Here is a 23504-nt window from a genome sequence, read left to right as displayed (position 1 = left end):
TTATCCAATTTAGGGTCGCGGGATATGGTATACCACAATATGCAATTTTAATTTAATTTTGAGCATAAATACCTAAAAATAAATGCACAAATACTAATTTTAAGTATAAATACCACAAACCATAGGGATTTAAACTGGCATGAAGTGCCAGGACGTAAGAATAATTGTGCCATAAGGAAACAAAATGCATTTACAATAAACTGGGTGCCAAGGACAAACTTGTTTTTTCTCTGTAGCTGACCCTCATTGGTTTGTGCCGTGAAGGGATTCCTGGTGCTCTTTTGACTCCTTTATCCATTTTACCATATCTTGCTTATTTTCCAGCCGGGAAAAATACCACCAGGTAAAAACACACAACCCAGATAAGTGCAAAAACAAAAACAAAACAAACCAGAAAAAAAAGAAAAAAAGACAGCACTTCTACCACTTCCCCAGAACTGTCAACATTGCCTTTAAACCCACCAGATGACTCTGACGAGGCTCGCAAAAAACACAGTTACTTATTTTGGTTCGATTTTAACTATATCATTTTCTTGTTTACATGGAAACAGCAATGTTACTTGTGGTGAAGTGATTAGTGACTGTGGGGATACTTCTATTTGATATCACATCCTCCAGGATGTCCACAACAGTGTCTCTATCTCTGCCCTCTCGCTTCTCTAATATAACAAGGTATCAAAGGTTACATCCTTCATCTTCCCTTTTTCCCCCTTTCACTCTGCTGGGCTGCAGCAACACTTAGCACTGTAAACGCTCTTACAGTGAGGAATTTATTTATTTATTTATTTATTTAATTTATATATTTATTTTGAGAGAGAGAGAGAGAGAGAAACTCAACGACCACAGTGGAAAATTGCACAGATTCACGCATGGCGGAGATCAAAGTGGAGAGTCCCACTCCAGCCGCTCTGTCTGGGATTGCTTCTTCCCTCGGCATAGCAACGCTCTCCCAACAACATCAAAGAGCAGATGTTAGGCCTAAAGAACTCTGCTGAGGAATCAGCTGTCAGGACACTCTCTGAACCAGATGGAAAAATGGGGGGGAATATATATATATATGCACGTGTAAACACAAATAGGCCTTCTCTCCTTCGCCTTCTTCCTTTTCATTTCCCCAAAGGGCTGCTTAGCCTGAAGGACAAAGTGTTCTGAGAGCACCTCAAAAGATATACACACTGCGTTTAACCCAGAGGCCCCAACACTGTGTCTTATGTAAGTAATATACTAACAGACTTGCTTTGAGGGAACATGGACTGCTTACAGTTATCACAGACATACACTTTAAAAGGCAAGGTAATAAATGCAGTAAATGAATTTCAAGATATGTGACCTCTAAATAATTTCCCCCAGTCTTCAGAGCTGCCTATGAATCCGCTCATTATCACAATGCAGAGCCCTTGAACCCTTGATTTTTCACCGTATTCAGCACGATGACCTCAATATGAGTGACGACACAAGGCTGTTTATACTCTCAGCGTCCAGTTTATACCATCTGTTTATTATTATTATTATTATTACTTTATTTATTATCATTATGTCAACTGATGGCTTATGACTTTGAATCACAACTAGTGATATGAATCTTTGACTTTGACATAACCACCACCAGCACCTGGGTGCTTATTATTACTATTTTGGGAGATACATTTTTTTAATTGGATGGGGACGATATGTATATTTTCATGTGTGACCATAGTATAGGATGTTGTTATACATTGTACATTTTATCCCCCACCCCCTACCCACAACAAAGCATGATTTTCTGTGGCAAACACATTTTCACAATTGGAAATATTCTGCATGCTTTATGCATGGGGCGGCACATTTGCAGCATGAGCAGATAAATTTTGTTTGTATTCACACATACTTTTCCACTGGACAAACTCCAAAACAATTGTTGGGTTACTCTTCATGTGTGAAAGGAGCTTTTTTGACACGTTAGTAAATTCTGAACCTCTTCTCACTGATCTAGGATCATATTTCAAATTTAACCTTAAAAGGAACACTATGTAATATTTTTTAAAGAAAATTAAAGCTTTAAATTCATTGTGATGTTTAACTGACCTGTAATAGGGTGAACAGAGCCTCAACACTGATTCAACACTGCAGAAATGGCCCTATCTTTCCTAGTATAGGATAAAGAATCAGACAGTTTAGTTCCTGAATTAACCAGTTTATGTTTCATAAAACCCTTTCACACATGCCTGGTAATCCAGACTTTACCCAGAAGAGCTGTGTGCCTGAACGTAAATATCCATAGCATCTGTACCAGACATTATGCAGACTTTATCCTGCTAGCACCTTAGTACAGGATAATGTATTAACTTGAGCTCATGTGTGAAGAGAGCGGCTGATGTTCCAGAGAATCATGCCATGCAGAACATTTCCAGCTGTAAGAACAGGTCTGACATGGAAAATATCTGGCTGTGGCATGTCTGGAAGGAACTAATTCTCCAGAATTTTATTTGTTTATTTATTTTATACATATGTGAAAACAGCTATTGAGTAGGTCCTTCATATCGGATCTCCATGATTAAAAGTTGAGTCTCTGACGCATCCAGGCCACTGTGTGTCAACAGGATGGCTTTTCCTTTTTATATGAAAATGACAAAAAATTACATATTGCTTTTCAAACTAGAATCGGTTTCAGATTATTTCCCTCCTATATGTCGTCCTGCTTAAGATGTTTAAAGGACTGTTCTCAGATCGGTGCTGAAATTCAGCTTATTTTTCTTTCCCCCAAAAGACCTGCCATGTGGAGCACAGCCCAGGAAATGCCTCAAGGACAAACATGGTGTATGCCAAGCAAAAGCTTCCTTTCAGTCCTTCTCACCATCTATATGCCAGGAGCCTAATGAGTAATCTAACAGCAGGAAATTAGTGTAGCATCATTTTACACAAAGACCGATAGCTAGAAAGAATGGAGTCTTTGTGCTCTAACCCACTGATAATCTCTGCTTCTTTGGCTTAATCACTGATGCTGTAAGGCATCATTAATAATTTTATTTATTTATTTTTTTAAATAATGCTGCTATTGTCACATTCTGTTAACGAAAGAAGGTCTAAAGCCCTGAGGCAAAGTCTCTGATCACATTGTCATCTCCCACTGTGACAACAGCACACCTACATTAACCTTCAATACGTCTACCACCATAATAATACATTTTGCATACAATATTACAATACAGTATATACTGAATGATCAATGGATTAGGAACACTTACCTTGCATTTACACTCACTGTCCATTTTATCAGCTCCACTGACTGCACAGAAGCACTCTGCAGTTCTACAATTATCAATTGTAATCCACCTGCCTTTCTACATAATTCCTTATGCCCATTTCAACCTGCACTTCAGTGATCAGGACCCTCACAAGACCACCACAGAGCAGGTATTATCTGGGTGGTGGATCATTCTCAGTGCTGACGTGGTGGTGTGTTAGTATGTGTTGTACTGGTACAAGTTGATCAGACACATCAGTGATGCTTGACTTTTTAAAACCCTCAGTGCCACTGCTGGTTCTCTCTGAGTTGGCCTTTGTGCTCTGTGAGGCCTGAGAATGCATACATTTAGCGTGTTATACCAGTTTTGACCAGCAGGTGGAGGTGGAATATATTTTTCCCCCTTATCAGTCGCCAAAACGTGGGGAAAAATTTCTGTGTGCGAAACACGAGCAAACTGGGCCGTCATACAGCGAAAAGAGACTAATTGTTCAGCTGAACAATTTGTCACTTTTGTGGCTGTGTAACGGGCAGTTTGCTCGTGTTTCGACGGCCGTGGACACTGTATTGAGTTGGATGGCTCCCTTGTGCTAGGTGCTAGAATTAGCATGCGCTAATTGTTATTACCTAGCCCCTCTATGTATTGGGGGGAGGGGAGGGGGGTAATATGTATCTCACCAGAACGCCAAAAATAAATAAATAAAAGTGGAACGAAAATTTAATTATGCTTTTGATGGCTACAATTTTTCCCCTTGTATTTTCAGGGCTTCCGTACAAGTATAGTATAGATATAACTACAAAGTATATATAACTTTTTCTAAAAAGCATACAAACATTTCTTTAAACCTAATAGTGTCCAGTAAACAATGTTTGAAGAGCTAACCAGAAGTGGAATTCATTATATGTACATGGGGAATAAGGTGTCTTTTGGTTGTCGTGGGATCCAGCTTGGCCTATGGACTGTGTGAAAAAGGATACTGTATAAACATGAGAGCTTTATGAATAATTTTGTATGCCTTCCAAGACCTACCCAGGTTAATGTGCCTATACCTTAACCTGCTTTAATAAAGAATGGAACTTGTTCTCTTTTCACCTGAAAATTGTGTCTGTAAAATCTTTTAAAGATGTTTTATTGTTTTTTATTAATTAGGCAGATTAATAAATCAATCGTTTAAGGCAGAAGGCCTTTTCAACGTGACAGGGTCCTTACCATTGAAAAGCAGGGTGAAATGGGGATAAGGAAGTATGCGGAGAATCAGGTGAACTGATATCTGTTATTTTTAGAACTACAAAGTGCTCCTGTATGGTCAATGGAGCTGATTAAATGGATAATGAATGTAGATACAATGTAGGTATTCCTAACACAGTAAACATTTAGTGTATTTTCAAAGGCTGAGGCTAAATAAATCATAATAAACACTGGCAATTGACTAGGTACTGTATTTGTTTATGGAATGCTATCCTGATGGATGCACCCAACTGTTTTTTTCATCTAACAAATAGAGTACATGTGCTTAGGCTAAATAAATCATCATAAACAAGGCCTATTAAAGTCAATTAGCCTAATGAATTAATTACAACTATTATTATTGCAAGAGCAGGTTCCATCTGGATTACACGTGTCTCTTAAACAAAAGTCTAAACAAAGAACATGAGTGTGGCTGGACAATCCTGCCTCCTCTCCATGTTTACTAATGTGTACTGGAGCTCAGTTTCATTAACCAGGCCACTGAGCTGGTTAATAAAACCTCCCAAAGACTAACAGAGGAGAGGTAGGGCACCTACTCGTTCTGAATATTACACTTTCTCATAACGCGCCAACAGCGCACATCTAATCTGATGATGAAAACTGATAAGCTCTATCTGGTTGGCTTGGGTGTATCATATAATCTATCTGATAATTCCCAACAGAGCATACACTTGCACAAGTTCATACACAGTCCTCTCTTCTTTTTGGATAATGCTTTTTTAAATACTCTCAAATTGCCAGCCATGTATTATTTTACTATTTCTCATAAAGTACTCCCATGAAATGAAGAATCAAATTGCTTTGTCACTCATGAGTAAACATAATACATACATCACCCTGCGAAGGACTGCTGCCCCCTTCAGGGTGTGTTCCAGTGATTCTGGGTAGGCTCCGGACCCACCGCAACCAGGATCTGTATAAGCAGTTACAGAAAATGAATGAATAAATGTAAGCTCAATACAGTAAAATAATATTTATTAGCACTGTATATTGATATACTGTATAATAATGATAATAAAGTTCAAATTCTAGCATACTTCCTTGTATTTCTGAGTGAGAGAACAATTTAAAGTGTGATTTCTATGAAAAAATGTTAAGAGAAAGCCTTTCTTTTTTACCATTATTATAATATCTCAGTGTAGTCTTGATGATTTATGATTTAGAAGCTCTCAATTTGCTGAGTAAAATTTTCAGGGAGAGCTTTAGCATCAGACACGCTTTAATAGATAAAATTAACGCTACAGTGCAGCTGATGGCTCAAACACAGAGGGATTAAGAGATGTATGAGACGAAAGTTGAGCTCTGTGTATGTGTGTGTGTGTGTGTGTATATGTGTGTGATGGAGAGCAAGAGACAAAGAATGAGAGAAGGTAAGTGTGGGAGTTATTCATGATATATATATATATATATATATATATATATATATATATTGGACAATGAAACTGAAACACCTGTCATTTTAGTGTGGGAGGTTTCATGGCTAAATTTGACCAGCCTGGTGGCCAATCCTCATTAATTGCACATAGCACCAGTAAGAGCAGAGTGTGAAGGTTCAATTAGCAGAGGGTAAGAGCACAGTTTTGCTCAAAATATTGCAATGCACACAACATTATGGGTGACATACCAGAATTCAAAAGAGGACAAATTGTTGGTGCACGTCTTGCTGGCGCATCTGTGACCAAGACAGCAAGTCTTTGTGATGAATCAAGATGTTTCAGTTTCATTGTCCAACCCCTGTATGTATATACACGCGCACATTCATTCAATATCTGTAAGCACTTATCCTGTTCAGGGTCACGGTGGGTCCAGAGCCTACCTGGAATCATTGGGCGCAAGGCGGGAATACAACCTGGAGGGGGCGCCAGTCCTTCACAGTGCAACACAGATACACACATTCACTTTTGAGTTGCCAATCCACCTACCAATATGTGTTTTTGGACTGTGGGAGGAAACCGGAGCACACAGAGGAAACCCACGCGGAACACACCAACTCCTCACAGTCACCCGGAGCAGGACTTGAACACACAACCTCCAGGTCCCTGGAACTGTGTGACACTACCTGCTGCGCCACCGTGCCGCCCTTTATATATATATATATATATATATATATATGTGTGTGTGTGTGTGTGTGTGTGTGTGTGTGTGTGTGTGTGTGTGTGTGTGTGTTTACGTTTACATCAATACATAAAACGCTAATGACACACACACACACACACATACATATATATATATATATATACACACAATATATATATATGTGTGTGTCAGCTCTGTAAAATAAATTAAATATTTGAGAAATTTAGTTAAATGATTAATTAGGATGAAAAAGAAAATGCTTTAAATTCCTGCTTGTATTCCTGCTGCTCTCCAGTCAGTTTACGTGCTCAAAACTGGTCTAATGTGTTTTTACGAAGCCCTAGTGTTTGTAATTGGGTAAATAGCCAAAGGATTTCTAGGGCATAGGCTAGGCTTTTTCTGTATACTCAAGACAGGAAAACTGTATTTTGCAGGGTTTTAGACAACAAAGAGATGTCCAAATGTTGAAAAGCATGAACCAAGATGAGGATATAGCTTCATCCCTGCTTTGTAGGTAGGTAACACTGACTAATTGTTCTATGGGTGGGACTGACTCTAAATTCCAGAGATCGCTAACTGCATGGAAGTAAAAACAGACAGAAAGTAATAATAATAATAATAAAATACCTACAAATGAGTTTCTGTGGTAATTCAAGTAGTGACTAAAACCTCACAGACAAGTCCAACTTTAGCCACTTACTCAAACATATCGTTCCGCCTTAAAAGATGTAGAGCTTCTGAACGTAAATAAATGAATGAACAGCATTTCCCCTCAATTGCCTTTAATGTGCATTCATACGTTAATTTGATATATGTAATGACCTTTGGGGTGACACGGTGGCTCCAGGGACCTGGAGGTTGTGGGTTTGATTCCTGCTCCGGGTGACTATCTGTGAGGAGTTGGTGTGTTCTCCCCGTGTCCCCGTGGGTTTCCTCTGGGTGCTCCGGTTTCCTCCCACAGTCCAAAAACACACGTTGGTTGGTGGATTGGCGACTAAAAAGTGTCCGTAGGTGTGAATGTGTATCTGTGTATCTGTGTTGCCCTGTGAAGGACTGGCGCCCCCTCCAGGGTGTATTCCTGCCTTGCGCCCAATGATTCCAGGTAGGCTCTGGACCCACCGCGACCCTAAACCGGATAAGCGGTTAAAGACAAAGAATGAATGAATGAATAATGACCTTTGGCTTTGGCTATGGGCCACATATTCTGTAGAGCTTCTGTATAGCATCACATTCTTTTGCCAGTGCTTTTCTATGCAGATTATACAATCTGTGTTTGTGCATCTATGGGGAATATATAAACTGAATGTCCACAGTGAGCACACTGTAAACTAGTGGAAACCCCTAATTATCAGAGGTGTTTCCAAACCCTATGCATGTCACATGTCTCAAGAATCCATATGCAGCACCAGCCGAGAGGCGCTGGCCGCAGCACTGTCATAATTTGCTATTTTCCTCAGGCACTGGCAGCTCAGGAGATGCAATTTCTTCTACAAAGATTTATTGATTGACTCTCTGCGTTGAGATGTATTCAGCTGCTATAAAGATAAACACACGTCCAGCGGAGTGAAAAATGTATCCAAGAGTCCGCAGGTAAAGGAAGTTAAACTTGTTCAAAGCAAAATGCTCGTCCTTGCCCTGTGAAATTCAAGGTGGCAGCCTTTTCAGCTGCATATCGCCCCCTTGCTGAGTCGCTATGGAAACCAGGCCGCTACTCAGATTAAAGGTGACCGCTGCACCTCGAGAGAGTGCAGATATCTGTCAGAGCAACAAGTAAAAGCTTAACAGATGTACACTGTTGGTCCATGAGCCTACACAATGCAGTTAATTATCTCCCTCATCTCTTTGTATGGATACTTTGATGCAATTAAAACACTGAAACACTCCACCAGTACACTTACATAACAACAACAACAGCAAAAAAAAAGTTACATATATCAGCCCCATTTTAAGGTGTTTTTCCTTCAAAGGAAAAGGTGTACCCACCAAGTGCAGACAATCACGAGTCGTGTTTCCTTGCCCAAAAATTAACTCGCATCCACTGAGCCAATTCCTTCCGACTAAACAGCTAACATGGCACAAAACTATGCCCTAGGCTTGAAAACATCCAGAGACAGCACTAAAATGTTAAATTTACCCACAAACCTATTCATTATAATGTGCAATAGAATAAATACATTGCTTCAGCAGCCCCCAAAATGAAGAAAACCAAGTAATGAGTGTGTAGTGTTTGCTTGTTCAGTGTGTAGGTAGAAGAACCAGGGGCTCGGTGAAGAGCCACAGGACTTTGAAGCAGTCACATCATATGCTTGTGTTAGATTGAAGTGAGGGCTTTGATGGAATTTGTGCAATTGTATGTGCGTATGTGTGTGCCTTGGTGTGTGTGATTAGCAGCATCCCCCGCAGTGCAGTGAAAGAACCCAGTGTGGAGGGTAAACAGCACGAGAGCTTCTATGTACCTTTGAAGCTTGACATTAATTGGCAGTTCTCCCATTGTGCACACATTTGCCACAGAAACACCTTAAGAAATTGCATTAGCAATATATGTAAAAGAGACCATGTTGACAGGGGGGGAAAACTGATTTCCAAACATTAAAAGAGAGAGACTGAGACTTGATTTAAGGCTATGTAAAATGGTCTGTACACTACCCACATTTGCATTGAAAGCTCAAAAGTGTCTGAGATTTGCAACAAAGAGAAAAGGCTCAGAATTCCATCCAAGCTATTGCAAATTCCATTTAAGCCTCATACACTCATTAATTCATCTGTAACCGTCCTGATCAGGGTCATGGGGGGTCCACACAGGGCACAATGCAGGAACACATATTGGACAGGGCACCAGCCCATTGCAGGACACTATACAAACACACTCAGGCCTGTGTACAATTTGGCAAAGCCAATTGACATGCAGAGCTGCACGGTGGTGCAGCAGGTAGTGTTATAGTTATGGGTTCAAGTTCCGCTCCAGGTGACTGTCTGTGTGGGTTTCCTCCCGGTGCTCCGGTTTCCTCCCATAGTCCAAAAACACACGTTGGTCGGTGGATTGGTGTCCATAGGTGTGAGTGTATAAGTGAATGTGTGTGTGTTGCCCTGTGAAGGACCGGCGGCCCCTCCAGGGTTTATTCCTGCCTTGTGCCCAATTATTCCAGGTAGGCTCTGGACCCACCACGACCCTGAACTGGATAAGCGGTCACAGATAATGAATGAATGAATCAACTTGCAACCATGATTCTGGAGTGAAAGTGTATATGCACACAAAAGCCAGAAAATAGCGTGCGCTCAAAAAAAGTTGGATTTATAAAACCGTGCCTACGCACACCTGAACGCTGTTTGTCTTTATAAATCACAGCCTTCTTCAAAATGTTTGCAGGTGAACCAGCCTCATGTTACGCCATTGTGACCCCCACATTTACCTATAAATGGTCAATGGAAATAACCTCATAAATATTTAAATATGAGCTTCTCCGTTCATTTTCGCATGAGACAATGGAGGACCAAAATACAAAAAAGAGAAACTTTGGAGACTAGATAGAAGTTCTTGTTTCAGAGGTCGAGGCGAGGTCAAATGTGTTGTTTGGTAGCCTCAGTCGTGGCATTACAAACAAATGACAATTAGTTTAGTGATTTGTGCTCTCTCTGCAAAGTTTTATGGCTACGCATGGGCCAACATATGCTTAATTATACGATCATTATTATGCAAAGTATTTCTTTATAAATCACAATAAATCAGATTTTACCTAAGCACGTTTCGGGTCCATTTTTGTGCGTACACACCCTTTATATACAAGGATCAAACCCAGGACATTGAGAACCTGGAGCACTGTGGCAGTGACACTACCTGTTGTGGGCAGCCATAGTCTAATGGTTAGAGAAGAGGGCTGTTCCATTCCCACGGCTAGCAGGAAAATTGGGCAGTGGGAGTGTCCTCCTCCTGAACAGACAACTGCCCTAGTCCAATGAATCACATCAAGTCAAATCTAACTTTATTTATATAGTAACTAAAATGTTGTAATTGTTTTAAGGTGGTGCAGCAGGTAGTGATGCAGACACACAGCTCCAGGGACCTGGAGGTTGTGGGTTCAAGTCCCGCTCCGGGTGACTGTCTGTGAGGAGTTTGGTGGGTTTCCTTCCACAGTCCAAAAACATACACTGGTAGGTGAATTGACGACTCAAGAATATCCGTAGGTGTGAGTGTGTGTCTTCCTGTGAAGGACAGGTGCCCCCTCCTGGGTGTGTTCCTGCCTTGTACCCAATGATTTTGGGTAGGCACCGGACCCACCGCGACCCTGAACTGGATAAGCGGTTACAGAAAATGAATGAATTAAATGAATGTTTTAAGGCTTTAAAAAATCCAAATAAAGGAAATGAATAAAAATGAAATAATAGGAACAATAATAGAAAATGATAAACAATAAAAATTAAGATATAAAAGAAGTATAATGTTAAGTAAAAAAATTAAAATTACTCAAATACTATAGCATAAAAGTTCCACAGATTGGTAATGGAACATATATATATATTATGCATCGAAAAATATATACAATTACATGTATAAATGTCAGACTGAATAAATAGGTTTTAAAGTTATGTTTAATGATGTTAGTATCTTCTTGAAGGCTGTTCCAGTGAATTGTAGCATAATGACTGAAAGTGGCATCGCCAGATATGTTTGTCCTGCTTTGAGGAACAACTAAAAGAGAGGCGGCAGAGGATCTAAGAGAGTCATGTGAGCCCATATGAGTCCCAGTAGTCCTTTCTTGCATAGAGTAACACAGTAACAACCGCTCATCTTTTCCTATGCGTTTTTAGATTTAAGCAGTGCATGTAGAAGAGTTTGTGTTATTTTATTTTCACAGAGTGTGCTGGTACGCTCCAAATACCCAAATTAATGAGGAAATGCACTATAAAGTAATTATTTATTTAATAAATATTTTTTTTAATAATATGTCTGATCAGTGTGAAGAAGTTTCTTGTCTTTTCTCCCAGTCACTAAAATTATTTTTAAGGCTACACAAAATGGAAATTTCTTCTTCAAACAGTTTGCCTCAAATCAACATTTTCAAAGGTCAAACATTATACATAATTTCCCCTGACAAGTGAAAATACACTGCATATTGGAAATTCCACTAATATTTTTCAATGAGATTATCTTAACTTTGCACACTTCGTTTTTTTCCCACTTATCACAATTTGGCATCCTCCGGGGTAATTTTCTGAACACTCCTTTCTATGTCTGTTGAAAGTGCATTTTGCTGCAGCGCAACAGAACACAAATGGGCTCCTTCTCTTTCATAAGGCCACCTACTGGCCCTTCATTTGGGGTCAGTAAGAATAACAAGTTCCCCTAAGGACCTTAACATGAAGGAAATATCTGGAACTCCAGGTTTTTCTCTTCATCTACCTGCCCGCGAGGGAGTTTGGCTCTAACATGCTCTGTTGTAGTAATTAGGAAGCCTCGCCAGCAAAAACAAAATGAAGCAGTTGAACCTTTCCACCCCTCTGCATTGTTTTGCATGTTAAACAGCTAAAGGAAATGTTACGATACATCTTAAGCACTGGAGTGGATCTTGGTTGCCCAAACCAGCTTTTTTAATTATCAGGAGACTGGTTGATTAGCACAAATCAGTCTATGCCGATAGAGAATTACTCGCAGAGAGAATCAAAGTGAAGCTTGACACTTCATTAAATTGTTGTTCAATAATCTTCAGGATTTCAGAAAAGAATATCAGTCCCTTTTGTGTAACTGCATTAAGGAACTGATTTACAAGGTATTTGGGCAAAAAAGGATTTGATCAATAGTCCACTGAATTCGTGCCAGTATAAGTAATCCAGGTCAGGTTTAATTTCAGAATAAAACCCAGCAGAAAGCTAAACACATCTAAACCTTTGTCCCACAAACACAAATTGTGTTCCCCTTTTCACTTCTTGCCCTATACCACTTAGCTTTACCCTATGTTTTGCCTAGGTGTGTGGGTGTCTCCATCCTTGTTGGGACAATCATAGGGTGAAGGGTTAGGGCCATACAGTCCTTGAAACATAGGAAAAATTCAAACAAAGCGTTTTGGGTTAATCAAATTTTTTACTCTTACCCCCATCCCCATTTGAATGTCATCTTGCCCGTTGGAACTGAAATAGCCTACACGTTGTAGCAGTAAAAAAAACTTCCCATATGAAATGGAACAGCCCTTCAAGAGCCTGGTACGTCATCAAAACCCAAAAAGCAGCGCTTCAGTTTCACTGTGCTGCTGGTCTGCAGTGATATCAGAAGTATTCCAATATCAATGTAGTTAAATCTAGGGCATCATGCCTTCAAATGCATCCCACAATCATATATATATCATCACCCACACCTACCTCTCTGTGACATGTAGCTGGATTTAGCTGCTTGTTCAAAACTGCCATTTCAACAATGCTGTGGTAGCCACAGTTGCTAGAATATAATTTCTTCAGCATTTAATTCAGAGACATCAATCAGCAAAGCACTAGCCATATTTTATGCTTGTTATGAAGTAAAGGGACATAATTCATAGAAACTTCATTAAAAAAATATGTAATACAATTGTCAACATATTTTGTAAGACTCAGTAAATTTTATATTTTGTAAATCTCAGTTTCAAGGAGTATATAGCCCTACCCCTCTTTCTAACAATAACAGCACCTCAGCCATGGATTGAGGAAGCAGGACAGTGCTGTTCCTTCACACTCATCAACTACCTTTCAGACCTAAGCCCTCTTTTCTAACCATTTGGCCACAGCTCCCCACATTGTAATGATAACGATATTCATTTGTGCATGCACAGCTTAAGACAGTATATCGCCACCGAAAAGCATGAAATGAAGTGGGACACGCAGCAGCAGGTTCACATGCACCTACAGTCAGCAAAACCACGTATTGGCTTGAAGCCTATAAATCTCCCCCCAACCGTGGGTTGAGAAGCACCATCCAACATCGCTGAGATGAGTTGTTATGGCATCTGTGACTTAGAACTAATGACCCAACACCAGGATCTAATCTCACTAAAGTTCTCACATGTGGAAAGCTATTAAATGCTTACAGCATTGTTCCAACATCTAGGGGCCACAAATTGGCGGTCCTTGGTTCGAGTCTGGACCCAGACACTGTCCTATCCGGACCTGGACCTTTAACTAATAAACTATTAAGAGCTGTGTAATATTTAACAGAGAGTTAGTTTTGAGTGGTTTGACTCTTCTAGTCATTACAGTTCAGGTTTAGCACTCCAGGAAATTATCAGACTAATTGCATGCGTTTCTGCATGTCACATGTGAGGCTACTCAGCCAATTAGATCTGTGCATTATGATGAGTGATACACACAGAGCAAGGCTCCACACACCGCTGTCCTGGGGCCAATAAAAATAGCCCTAAATACGTAAAAATAGCACTTTCGGGACACTTTCAGGATGACAGTGTTGTGTGAGGTAAAACCAGAAACTTTAAAAATAAGGGAACGATTACTGATTGAAATTCTCATAACGCTGAACATGGATTCCCGTCCTTCAGCATAAGGAGCCAATCAGCCTGCTGTTAACGGACAAAGTCCCGCACTCCAGCAATAAGAACCAATCAGATTGCTTAATTGAAAAAAGTGTTGGAATACTCAAAATCACTGATCATTGGAGCAAGGTATCCAATCCCCAAATGCTCCCTGAGCACCTAGGATAGATGCCCAACAATCCAGGTGTTCAGTGCCTCTAGTGCACCAGTGTCTGTGTGTGTGTTTTCACTGCCACGGGTTAAACACATAAGATACATTGTGTTGTACATAAAACAGGTGGTACATGTCTTTATTAGCAGGCTGGCCTTTCCTCTCCTCCAATCATAATACAATAATGCGAGTCAATGCAGGTGGCTGGTAGCTTAAAAAAAACACAATGGAGCAGTTAGTAGTCTCTTAAAAGTGTGTTATGTGTATGAACACTTGTTTCTTACATTTTATTCCTGTATCTTTCAAGATCTCAGTGGTTTATAATCACAAACACTGTAGCATGATGCCTGTTAAAGCAAATCATACTTTTAGACTACTAACCTTCAGTTAAATTTGACTAGCAATAGGGTCTACTTTAACCTTCTATGGAGTATATACATGTAAATACTACAGACTGGAAAAAAATATCTGAACGTAGTTTATTTCCAAGTGATGACACTATTGGTTTGCCAGCAACTCAGGGTCTCCTGTAAAGCAGCGAAAACATTACTTTGTGGACTAGGGAAGACACTAGCTTCCTACCATTCAATTTTGCACTTAGCATTTTGATAAATGCCCAGAAATGAGCAACAATAACATGAGCCTTCAGCCAAAAGGCTGAATATATACCATTTAGCTGTCTTTCTGTTTACTCACTTTTGATAAAAACCTTCATTTCCCCCTCTGTAACTATAGCAGAGAAGGAGGAAGTGAAGGAGGTGGAGAATGTGATGCTGTGGATTTAGCAGCTGTATTTTTTCAGGACTGTCAAAAGATTTGTTCACAGACTCAAATTCATACTTTTTGAAACTTTGTTGCTCTCCAGCAAAGATGGGAGCCAAGGACGCATCATCAGTGGGGGGTTTTGCATGGTTGCTCAGTTCCAGCATTTGCTGTAGCTTCAGCCCCAAAGCGAGAGATAAATGGACAGAGTCATGACAGGGTCATGGTTTCTTTTTCTGTTTATGCTAGGTTCAGATCAGAGTAAGTTATGACACGTGTGTACATTTTACTGAGTTCTGTGTCATCCTGCATAACTTGTGAACAGGTGAAAAAAGCAGCAAAGGCACCTTGTATCACACTAAACACAGCCCCAGAAACACACACAAAAATAGAGCATGCTTCTATTTTGTTTCCTTTTATTTATTTATACAAAACATTGTTTAAATGACCGTGTCCAGCTCCACTGTGCAAAAACACTTTATTTGAGGCTCTGAGCGCTTTTTTGGAGTTTTTTAAGCTTGACACCGGCTGATGTCAGTTTGGCTGAGGAATCAATCTTCTATGATTCCACCTGGAACTAATTTATGTTGCTGGAAACATGTAGAACAGTTTCAAATTAGGTTTGCGAACAGGAACCTTTCTCATACTTTGTTGGTGGAAAGCACTAAGTGCTCTGCTGAAATAAAAATAAAAAGTCAGAATTGAGCTTGGAAGGAAAGGAGCACCATTTTATTGTCATGATCTGGGAGAAGGATCAAGGCAAAATCAATTAAACTGAATCAATTAAACTTTTATTACCAGTTGATGATAGCATTGCTTTCAAAGTAGCATCCGTTGCAATTGGGTCATTTTGTCTTTCTACTGATCGCAGTAATATGATTTGGAATTCTGCTTCAAAGGGAATGAGACAAACTCTGGGTATAGTTCCTCTTTAACTCCACATAAAGTGATTAGCAACCAATTCTTGAGAACATCTGAACAGGAAAAGGAGGAGGCAATATACAGAGTGAAAAATAGCATGTCCTCATTTCAAGTTTTCTTCATGGCATTAATGAGTCTTACTGAATTGTAGCCTACCAACCAGCCTCTATTATTCCACCACCTCCGGATATGGCTGTTTTATATATACAGATGAGAACAAAAAGCTGCCTTTACTTGCTGGGCCATAAGGTGTCTCACGTTACATCATTTAATGATCACTCTATGCCCTCCTATTCTCTCAGGGTATAAAATATTGCCTGGACACTGGGGTTCGGAACAGCTGCCTTTATGGCTGTCTTGTGCCAGCCTTATGTCTCTGCTTAAATTAGTATGCAGCAGACCTGTAATCACATGCCTCAACATTGCTCTTCATAACGAGGCCTGCAATACCCCATAGACTGCTATATATATGGCATAAGAAAGACTAATAGTGTTATCTATGTTTATTTCTTTCCCAAGTACATTACATTTGGGGTCAGTATCCACAACCTTTACCACTATGACTTCCTGCAATAAACATAAAAATCTGATGGCAAACAAGCAGCATAACAACAACTGACATTATCCCAAGATATTTTACCTTATGTATTATAAGCAAATCTGAAGCACTTTTTTATGACTCTGTAATATTCTGTTTTTCCCTGCTGTAACTGAACAGCCTCAGTTAAGGTCAGCATTAAAAGAAGAGCCAGGGAATCTGCACAAAGACCTAAGGTCACCATGCTAAACATTAGCTTGGGGGTAAAAAGCCTTCCCAGCATTTGAACAGTGTCCTTTGGAATAATGGAGCACCATTCGATACCACAGTTATGCACCTGATCACCTGATACGTGACACTACTCAGCCAGTCAGATATGTACATTGTGATGAGCACTGCAACTCGACAAAATAATTGGCAGGGCTCTTGTCATGGGGTCAATATAAACAGCCCACAGAATGAGGAAAAAAAAAACCTCTTTTGGGGCAGTGTTGTGCATGGTAAAACAGAAATGTTATGAATAAAAAAAAAAAATAGGTTTATCACCGTTTTAAATATGAATGGGAGTTCTGAAAACACTCAATGTGGAGTTTATAGCTATTCTCACCTTCAGCAAAAAGAACCAATCAGCTTGCTGGTTATAGATAAAGTCCTGCCCTTCTGGAAAAAGAGCCAATCAACTTACTGGTTATGTATAAGGTCCCACACTTCAGCAAAAAGGGCCAATTAGCTTGTTAGATATGCAGGCAGCAAAGGATGGTCAATGATATTTTGCTAGTGGGGAAAAGCAGTAAAGTCAACTGCAACTACAAGATAAGTCATTAGGCTCTTTATTTCAATATGCACATTTTTCAAAAGCATTGTTCCAATCCACCTACCAACGTATGTTTTTGGATTGTGGAAGGAAACTGGAGCATGTAGGAAAACAACATGGATACAGGGAGAACACACTAAGCTCCTGCCAGACAGTCACCTGGAGTGGGGCTTGAACCCACAACTCCAGGACCCTGGAGCTGTGCGACAGCAATACTACTGTGCCAATGTGCCGCACATTTTTAGTATTTGTTACTGATAATTCTTGAAAACTGACAAATGTTGAAATATATTGAAATGTAATTGTAAGTTGATTTGACATTCATTTGTTGAATATATATATATATATATATATAGAGAGAGAGAGAGAGAGAGAGAGAGAGAGAAAGTGGATTTTTCTATACCAGCTCCATTAAAAACAATGGTTTATTGAGCTTGCTGTCAACATGTAAACACAGAATAAGGCCTCCAATTTTGGCCATAAATGTCAAAAATACTGATTTTATTCTGGGTAGTGGAGCTTCAAACCATGTGTCAGAATGAAAAGACATTTTAAGCTGAAGCTTGTACGTATACTTGTTTTGTTTTCCCAAAATGATGTGATTGATGATGAAATTAAGACTTGTTTATGGATTTCTTTATTTCAATGCCATCTGACCAATTTAAAAACCCATTCAATCTCAAAGCTCCATTCGCTGCCCAATTAAAGAACATCACCATCCAAGTTGAAGGACCCTCATACTTATTAGCATCATGCACACAGCATTACACAAGTGAGAAGCAGTGCTAATGTGTAACAGCACTATAAGATTCATCAACAAAAAGAAACAAAAGCATGTTTGCAAAAAAAGTAAAAGAATGCCATATTTATATCAACATTCATGTATATTTATGCTCAGTTTGAAGGCATTATTATTATTGATTTATATTGACTATTATTGCTGTATTGTTGTTTACTGGGCCAAAATGTACACATTACAAATGCTTAACCCTTTACCACTTTTCAGGTATTGAAGCCTAAATAATAAACCATTATTCCTAGAACTTAAATATATTTGTAAGCCTCCAAATAAGAATTAAAATATGCTTGCCTTTTATGTTGAATCTTTGAAGAAAGAGTCTTGCATTCTCCTTCTGACAACTGACTGGAGGTCACTTGTATGTACAAACCGGATTCCAAAAAAGTTGGGACACTAAACAAATTGTGAATAAAAACTGAATGCAATGATGTTGAGATGACAAATGTCAATATATTATTCGTAATAGAACATAGATGACAGAACAAAAGTTTAATCTGAGTAAATGTAACATTTTAAAGGACAAATATGTTGATTAAAAATTTCACAGTGTCAACAAATCCCAAAAAAGTTGGGAAAGGCATTATAATGAATAGTGACACTATGCTTATAAGTTAAAACAAACTAGTATAGCTACATATAAGAGCCTTATGAGGCAATATTGAAGCTTATAAAGCATTATTACCAAGTTACAGTTATAACTGCACTAATGAAGGCTTATACATACTGGCTTCATAGAATGTTTTTCAGTTTTTTGCTCATGAAACTAGATCATTTCTAATTTGTCTAGTGCCTGACATTATAATCAATGGGAGAACACATCAGGCCATATTTCTTTGTCAAGTCTTTCTAATATTCTGTAAAGGCATTACTTGGCATTCATAATGCTGTATAATAGCTGTCAGAATACATGTTTTATATGCAACATAACACTTTATAAAACAATCATATGTGGTTCAACATCAGGTCTCATAATGCATTATAAGATGTGCTAATAAGAACAAATTATGATACATAAAAAAAATCAAAAAAGAATTTTTGGTCAAGTATTTATAAAGCACTATGGAACACGATATTATAAAGTCACATACATGTTTGGCATAGTGTTATGACATGTATAATAATGTGTTATGTGCATAACATTACATCATATAAATGAATGTACAAAGCATTATAAATAAAGAATTCACAGAAGGTGTTATCATGGATTATTAATGGATTAAGTTAAATTCCAACATATCAGTCTTATAATCTCCAAATGTAACTTGGAAAATAATTTCTCACGTCATGCATTGTTAGGAAGTCCTAAAACTTGCCACAATAGCATTTTGTATGATACTCTATCATCTGGGAGAACAGCTATCAGATGCTTAGCATTGAGATGGTGACCTTACGCTTATGTACTGTTTCTCCAGAGCATTCAATTTCATTTAATGATTTCCTGGAAATTATACACTTTATCTCATCTCCACAGTGAAGAAATAGCAAGTCGCACTAATTACAAGGAGCGTCCAAAAAATACGGCATATATGTTGTGTAACTAATATTTAATTGTATACCTTGTGATGTTGGCTCATGGCACAACAGGCGGTGTCGCAGTCACAGCTCCCAGGCCCTGCATCAGACCTTATATCATGTCATTGTCTGAGAGGATTTTGCTGTGTTCTCCATGTGTCTGTGTGGATTCTCTCTACATGCTCAAATTTCTTCCCACCCTCCGAAAACTGGCAGCCATGGACTAATGATTAGAAAAGGCGAATCGGTAAAGGAAGGTGACTTTTCTATCCACAACCAGCAGGAACAGCCATGTTTTGGCCTTTAATATACAAAATAGGAAAATTTTTGGGTAACTAATTTAAAGGAACTGAATAAACATTTTGAAAATGTCAGGCATATACGAAAAAATATATATTCATTTCCTCCTCTGATGAATCACTCAAACTGAAGAGTGTTTTCCTCATTTCCAACAATTAGGTCCCTCCATATCCCCAAAGAGGCCAATTAATCTGAAATTAATCTCTCCAATAGATCTAAAGAGGAAAAAGTGCATTTGACTGAGAAATGTAAGCTCTTACTTAGCCAAAATCTTCATTTTCCTGTCTTAATAGCCAATCAGGACAGATCATTGAGAGACTAGTACTCTATTTGCATGTCTTAATTGCTCCATTAGTTGTCCCAAGCAGCCCATTGGTTTCCTGAGTGTGAGCAATCTACATTGGTGGTGTAATAACTCTTAAAGTGTTCTCTGAGTGCTTTCTCTCAGCAAGTTATTGGGCCGCCATGTCCCCAGTGTTTTTCTTCTACTTTGCCTCCATCTTTATTAGAAGCATAAATCGCATGTTCTTTTGTGTGCTTTGTCAACTAAGAGCTACAATCAAAAGTGGTGCACTGAAAAAAAACAAATATATTGTGAAATATAACCAGTCTCTGTTGTGTAGAATGTTTTGTTGATATTTTTTTCTGATGTTCTCTCATGCCATGTGATAATATTCCATATGCAGACAAAGAGGCTTTTAGGAGGGCAGCAAAAATTGCGTAAAATGGCTTGTATTCTCCAATTACTCTCAGAGGTTATTTTGAGATCCCTCTCTTGCACAGACAAAACAAACATACAAGTGAAGTGCTTTGATGCACTTCACACTTCAGCCCCCACCCCCCAAAATGGCTCCAGACGGATCTTCGACTGATGGACATTTTACAATATCTCCAACAGAGCTAATCAGATGTAGCATAGTCAAAATTGCTCAGACGTGCTTTCTGGCACAGGTCAAATTGGCAGAAATGCACTGGCAAAGCTACAAGGAGGTTAACCTCAATTCATAATATTGCTCCTGGCTGGAGGCTGGCTTCAAGTTTGCTCTGATACTTAGAACTTGGCAGACACGAGGCACTCCAACACCACCGTGGGTGGCTCCACTGGCAGGATCCAAGTGATGCTTTGTTCAAGCACAAAAGGGCCGACACAGCAATTTGAAGTTCATTCGCCGGGTTAATCTGTGTCTTTAAAGCCATGCTTCTGTAATTCGCCACAGCTCGAATGCTTTTGCCGTAAAGTACTCTAAAAATAAAGCCCTCTCTTCTGGCTTCAACACACAGTTCCGGAGAAATATCTTTAATTGATACACTACACTATGTGGAGGCTCTTTAATCTACAAAACAGGGTCTTCACACTTACAGATCACATTTACAACACTGAAAACATGCATTAAAGGGAACCAAAAGTGGTTTGTCTGTGGCTATATATGTCTGTAGAGAAGCATGGGTAGCTGAACGCTCACTTAACCTATGGATTCATCAGTAGCCAAATACTTAAACCACTATTCTTGTTTGTGTTTAGAATTTAAAAATGACAACATGCATTTTTGCACTGCATGTTGGGAATTGTAGTGAATTTACTGGTATCCCTATAGCAACTGTTCAGTTTGGTGCAATAAATTTTAAGTCCACTTTTCAACATAAATACCATTAGAAAAACAGCAATAGCCACATAGCTGGCAAAATCACATTTGCAGAAACACCAGAAATGCTATTATTATTTGTTATTTGTTTATTTTCGTCTGTCCTGCTCAAATTTTGTATTGAACAGACCATCAGAATATGTATATTCTACAACAAATATAATTGAAGCTTACAATATATACATGTATTTGTGGCATTTGGAAGGAGGCCCTTGGCTTTTACACATTTTAATCCCAGTATTTAAAACATTAGGAGCTCAATATTGTAACATGCCTTGTTTTGTGTTCTGTTTTGTATTGTTTCTTGTTTGTGCTCCCCTTGTCATGTGACAAATATAGTGGAAATTAAGAAGTAAATACAGGAGTATCTCAATACTTTTAATTCCATCTGAATAGACCACTTGAGTCATTTTTTCATAGTGTGTGCTCCTGTTTCAGGAAAAATTCTTGAATCTTTTACATACTATAAAATTTGCAATAAAAATGATCCCAGGTTATATTAATCCTGTTTAATGACATGTGGGGAAATATTCCTTCATATCTCAGAGTAATGGAGATTTTTGCTGGTGTTGAAGATGCTGGAAGAAGCGTTTAGTGATGAAAAATACGGTTCTAATACTAAGCTCAGCTGCTGAAGAACTCACCATACTCAAACTTAAAAATAGGATTTTAAGGATCACTCAGTGGAGAGAACAATCTGCTAGCTGTAGGTTGATTTTGTCTCCATGAGATATGAATGCTACTCAAAGTTACCATTAAATGGGTTGTGATATCGTTTATAATAACTATGAAGGATTAGTAAAATCCTTAGTAAAATCTTCTTGCCCGTTATTTATTTTGAAGGACTAGAAGATAATGTAATTGAGGGTTGGACATTTTTAGTATGAGGGCTGTTCTTAGAACAGTAGTGATAATCTAAAAACTCCAGCAACTCTGCTGTCTCTGATCCACAATCTGTGACAGCAGTGTGTATATTGAGTAGCCACTCCCATCTCTGTTATTTTCACAAAGATTTCTTATCCAGTGCAACTGCACCATAAACCTTACTGTCAACCTCTGGTAAAATGATGTTACCCCAGCTCCCTGTCCAAATAGGGCTAAAGACACCTTTCCCCAATTCACAAAATACTGTGAATATGAGCCAGCCTAGAGGGTGATTTGCTTTATAAAGCTCACTGTGACACGCTGTGTTGTGGGGAATGCTGCTCAAAATTCCTTAGAAGATTCATCGCTTTTACAACATTTTTCAAGTACTCCCAGCAAGGAGATTCTAAACAACCTGGCAACTAGGGCTAGGCCCAGGCAATAAAGTCAGAATAAATGATGAATCAAACATTCCGGCAAAAAGTAAACGAGTCTTTATCATTTCTCATAGTAATACTCTCCCCTGAGGGTCATTAGCCCCAGCTGTAACTATATTTACTCATAATGTGATGAAAATGTTCTCTGTGAAACAACATAGCACAACACAAGTGTATTTTCAGGGCTGCAGTTATGCAGTAGAAGGCCAAATATCAGGTTTTTAGACAGGTCTAAGCTCCCGCATTCATTCTATAAACACTTGGCATTAACATCCAACCACTTTGATCTGAAGAATGTAACTGAATCATCATCCAAACAAGATACAGCGTGTTTACAATTGAGCCTTACAAATTAATCTTCTGTATCCAGACTTTGATCAGGACTGAGTCTCCCAACAGTATTTTACCTAAATGTAAGATATTCGAGCACTGTTTACACTTGTTACACTGTTTACACAATGTATTCATATTTAAAGGACAAATGTAATTGTGGTTCTGACAGGAATGTGTTTAGATTCAGCTCCTGATCCTGAGTTGGTGGAGCATGCAATATGATCAGATTATTTACAACCTAATGTTGGTCCCAAATTGGACCAAAACCCACCCAGTCAGCCAGAGCTAATTCCCCGTGTGCAAATTCATATGCATGGACATTCTCCTTTCTGACTGTTCTGTACATACACACATTCCTGCATATCACATTC

General features: G+C 38.9%; 1 long non-coding RNA gene across 1 annotated transcript in view; it reads right to left on the bottom strand.

Moving 5' to 3' along the window:
* The window catches only part of LOC136674270 (uncharacterized), a 39676-nt gene that overhangs the window by 5209 nt on the left and 10963 nt on the right, over positions 1 to 23504 (bottom strand). Inside the window, exon 5 of the long non-coding RNA XR_010796031.1 lies at positions 5304 to 5385. This is a non-coding gene — a long non-coding RNA (uncharacterized lncRNA). The remainder of the gene's footprint in view (positions 1 to 5303; positions 5386 to 23504) is intronic.

This window comes from Hoplias malabaricus, chromosome 2, assembly GCF_029633855.1.
Source record: "Hoplias malabaricus isolate fHopMal1 chromosome 2, fHopMal1.hap1, whole genome shotgun sequence".
NCBI classification, from domain to species: Eukaryota; Metazoa; Chordata; class Actinopteri; order Characiformes; family Erythrinidae; genus Hoplias; species Hoplias malabaricus.
Note: the sequence above shows the minus strand (reverse complement) of the source record. Positions and strands in the feature narration are given on the sequence as shown.